This window comes from Scomber japonicus, unplaced genomic scaffold (assembly GCF_027409825.1).
Source record: "Scomber japonicus isolate fScoJap1 unplaced genomic scaffold, fScoJap1.pri scaffold_457, whole genome shotgun sequence".
NCBI classification, from domain to species: domain Eukaryota; kingdom Metazoa; phylum Chordata; class Actinopteri; order Scombriformes; family Scombridae; genus Scomber; species Scomber japonicus.
Window position 1 is genome coordinate 32501 of NW_026518524.1, and position 4605 is coordinate 37105.

General features: G+C 42.1%; 1 pseudogene; it reads left to right on the forward strand.

Moving 5' to 3' along the window:
* The window catches only part of LOC128354691 (cation-independent mannose-6-phosphate receptor-like), a 32832-nt pseudogene extending 31799 nt beyond the window's left edge, over nt 1–1033 (forward strand).
* Nucleotides 1034–4605: the final 3572 nt, after the last annotated feature.

The window sequence follows — 4605 nt, forward strand, 5'->3', positions numbered from 1 at the left end:
AAAGATGAAAGGATGAGATGATGATTAAAGATGAAAGGATGAGATGATGATTAAAGATGAAAGGATGAGGTGATGATTAAAGATGAAAGGATGAAAGGATGAGATGATGATTAAAGATGAAAGGATGAAAGGATGAGATGATGATTAAAGATGAAAGGATGAAAGGATGAGATGATGATTAAAGATGAAAGGATGAAAGGATGAGATGATGATTAAAGATGAAAGGATGAGATGATGATTAAAGATGAAAGGATGAGATGATGAGATGATGATTAAAGATGAAAGGATGAGATGATGATTAAAGATGAAAGGATGAGATGATGAGATGATGATTAAAGATGAAAGGATGAGATATGAGATGATGATTAAAGATGAAAGGATGAGATATGAGATGATTAAAGATGAAAGGATGAGATGATGATTAAAGATGAAAGGATGAGATGATGATTAAAGATGAAAGGATGAGGTGATGATTAAAGATGAAAGGATGAGATGATGATTAAAGATGAAAGGATGAGATGATGAGATGATGATTAAAGATGAAAGGATGAGATGATGAGATGATGATTAAAGATGAAAGGATGAGATATGAGATGATGATTAAAGATGAAAGGATGAGATATGAGATGATGATTAAAGATGAAAGGATGAGATATGAGATGATTAAAGATGAAAGGATGAGATGATGATTAAAGATGAAAGGATGAGATGATGATTAAAGATGAAAGGATGAGGTGATGATTAAAGATGAAAGGATGAGATGATGATTAAAGATGAAAGGATGAAAGGATGAGATGAAAGGATGAAAGGATGAGATGATGATTAAAGATGAAAGGATGAGGTGATGATTAATGATTAAAGATGAAAGGATGAAAGGATGAAAGGATGAGGTGATGGTTTAAATGTTTCTGGGTTTCTCTGCAGACCTCCTCACATGAGCTCAGCTCCTCCAGAACCCGTCCTCACCGGATCCAACGCTGACACCTGCACACACTTCTTCTCCTTCCACACACACCTGGTCTGCGAACAGCCTGTGAGTATGAGTGTGTGTGTGTGTGAGTATGAGTGTGTGTGTGTGTGTGTGTGTGTGTGTGTGTGTGTGTGTGTGTGTGTGTGTGTGTGTGTGTGTGTGTGTGTGTGTGATATCTTCTCTATCTAGTAGTAATAATAACAATAGTACTACTACTACTACTTCCTTACTGTCTTCTTTTCCTTCCTTCCTTCTCTTCCTTCCTTCCTTCTTTCCTCCATCTTTCCTTACTGTCTTCTTTTCCTTCCTTCCTTCTCTTCCTTCCTTCCTTCTTTCCTCCATCTTTCCTTACTGTCTTCTTTTCCTTCCTTCCGTCCTTCCTTCCCTCCTTCCTTCCTTTCATCCATCTTTTCTTACTGTCTTCTTTTCCTTTCTTCCTTCCTTCCTTCCTTCTCTTCCTTCCTTCCTTCTTTCCTCCATCTTTCCTTACTGTCTTCTTTTCCTTCCTTCCCTCCTTCCTTCCTTCCTTCCTTCCTTCCTTCCTTCCTTCCTTCCTTCTCTTCCTTCCTTCCATCTTTCCTCCATCTTTCTTTACTGTCTTCTTTTCCTTCCATCTTCCCTTCCTTCCATTCTTCCTCCCTTCCTTCCTCCCTTCCTTCCTTCCTTCCTTCCTTCCTTCCTTCCTTCTCTTCCTTCCTTCCATCTTTCCTCCATCTTTCTTTACTGTCTTCTTTTCCTTCCATCTTCCCTTCCTTCCATTCTTCCTCCCTTCCTTCCTCCCTTCCTTCCTTCCTTCCTTCCATCCTTCTTTCCTACTACTATAACTACTACTACAACTTGTACAATTACTGCTAGTATTAATAATAGTAATATTAGTAATAAACGTCTCCACTTACTAACAGAGATCATGTTTCAATCTCTGTAGGTGTGTAGGTGTGTAGCTGTGTAGCTGTGTAGCTGTGTAGCTGTGTAGTTGTGTAGCTGTGTAGTTGTGTAGGTGTGTAGGTGTGTAGCTGTGTAGCTGTGTAGCTGTGTAGCTGTGTAGGTGTGTAGCTGTGTAGGTGTGTAGCTGTGTAGTTGTGTAGCTGTGTAGCTGTGTAGCTGTGTAGCTGTGTAGGTGTGTAGGTGTGTAGCTGTGTAGTTGTGTAGCTGTGTAGGTGTGTAGGTGTGTAGCTGTGTAGCTGTGTAGCTGTGTAGCTGTGTAGGTGTGTAGCTGTGTAGGTGTGTAGCTGTGTAGTTGTGTAGCTGTGTAGCTGTGTAGCTGTGTAGGTGTGTAGGTGTGTAGCTGTGTAGCTGTGTAGCTGTGTAGGTGTGTAGGTGTGTAGCTGTGTAGCTGTGTAGCTGTGTAGCTGTGTAGGTGTGTAGCTGTGTAGGTGTGTAGCTGTGTAGTTGTGTAGCTGTGTAGCTGTGTAGCTGTGTAGGTGTGTAGGTGTGTAGCTGTGTAGTTGTGTAGCTGTGTAGGTGTGTAGGTGTGTAGCTGTGTAGCTGTGTAGCTGTGTAGGTGTGTAGCTGTGTAGGTGTGTAGTTGTGTAAGTGTGTAAGTGTGTAGCTGTGTAGCTGTGTAGCTGTGTAGCTGTGTAGTTGTGTAGCTGTGTAGGTGTGTAGTTGTGTAGTTGTGTAGCTGTGTAGCTGTGTAGTTGTGTAGTTGTGTAGCTGTGTAGCTGTGTAGGTGTGTAGGTGTGTAGCTGTGTAGCTGTGTAGCTGTGTAGCTGTGTAGTTGTGTAGTTGTGTAGCTGTGTAGCTGTGTAGGTGTGTAGCTGTGTAAGTGTGTAAGTGTGTAGGTGTGTAGCTGTGTAGGTGTGTAGCTGTGTAGCTGTGTAGGTGTGTAGCTGTGTAGCTGTGTAGCTGTGTAGCTGTGTAGCTGTGTAGGTGTGTAGCTGTGTAGCTGTGTAGGTGTGTAGCTGTGTAGGTGTGTAGCTGTGTAGCTGTGTAGCTGTGTAGGTGTGTAGCTGTGTAGGTGTGTAGGTGTGTAGCTGTGTAGGTGTGTAGCTGTGTAGGTGTGTAGGTGTGTAGGTGTGTAGCTGTGTAGGTGTGTAGGTGTGTAGCTGTGTAGGTGTGTAGCTGTGTAGCTGTGTAGGTGTGTAGTTGTGTAGGTGTGTAGTTGTGTAGGTGTGTAGCTGTGTGGGTGTGTAGGTGTGTAGCTGTGTAGGTGTGTAGGTGTGTAGCTGTGTAGGTGTGTAGCTGTGTAGGTGTGTAGGTGTGTAGCTGTGTAGCTGTGTAGGTGTGTAGCTGTGTAGCTGTGTAGGTGTGTAGGTGTGTAGCTGTGTAGGTGTGTAGGTGTGTAGCTGTGTAGGTGTGTAGGTGTGTAGCTGTGTAGCTGTGTGGGTGTGTAGCTGTGTAGCTGTGTAGCTGTGTAGCTGTGTAGGTGTGTAGTTGTGTAGCTGTGTAGGTGTGTAGTTGTGTAGCTGTGTAGGTGTGTAGTTGTGTAGTTGTGTAGCTGTGTAGTTGTGTAGGTGTGTAGCTGTGTAGGTGTGTAGTTGTGTAGGTGTGTAGCTGTGTAGCTGTGTAGCTGTGTAGGTGTGTAGTTGTGTAGCTGTGTAGTTGTGTAGGTGTGTAGGTGTGTGTCAGTCAGACTCTACTGAGCATGTGCAGAAACTCTGTTACATCTGTTTGTGCTTCTGAAGGTTGCTGCTGCTTTAATCTGCACGTCTGTCCTCAATAAGAACCATATAGCAGCTTTACCCTTTAAAACTTTAACACTTTAAAACTTTAAACCTTTAAGTTAGAAAGAAAGTTGTTTATTTATTATTATATAAAGTATAAAGCCCAGCATGTGTCGGTCTGTTAAACCTTCACACAGATGTTATTATCAGCTGCTTTTGTTGGGGACATATCAGCTTCACACAAAGCTCATAATTACAGTTTATAGAAAAACAGCTTTTATATTTTATATTGAGTTATTTTATTTTTTCATGTCAGAGAAAATAAACACATTCCTTCACACAGCTCAGTCCCACAGTCCCACAGTCGCTGCTTTCAGCTGTAAATTGATTTCAGCGTCAGCAGGTGGGTTCAGTTCAGCTCTGGGAGAGTTCTCAAGGTTAAATGAAAAAGGGAAGGAAAGAAAGAATGTTCTATTAAAAAGGAAAACAGGAGATTCACTTCTTTCCTAAAAAAAGAAAAGAGTCATTCAGTCAAAAAGAAAAACGGTTGAATTCCTTTTATTCCTTTATTTATTTAATCTTCTTTCCTCCTCCATCTTTCCTTACTGTCTTCTTTTCCCTCCTTCCTTCCTTCCTCCCTTCCTCCCTTTCATCCATCTTTACTTACTGTCTTCTTTTCCTTCCTTCCTTCTTCCCTTCCTTCCTTCCCTTCCTTCCTCCCTTCCTCCCTTCCTCCCTTTCATCCATCTTTACTTACTGTCTTCTTTTCCTTCCTTCCTTCTTCCCTTCCTTCCTTCCTTCCTTCCTTCCTTCCTTCCTTCCTTCCTTCCTTCCTTCCTTCCTTCGTTTCTTCCTTCCTTCCTTTCTTCCTTCCTTCCTTACTTCCCCCATCTTTCCTTACTGTCTTCTTTTTCTTCCTTCCTTCCATTTGTCCTTCTTCCTTCCTTCCTTCCTCCCTTTCTTCCTTCCATCTTTACATCCTCCCTTCCTTGCTTCCTTCCATTTGTCCCACCTTCCTTCCTTCGTTTCTTC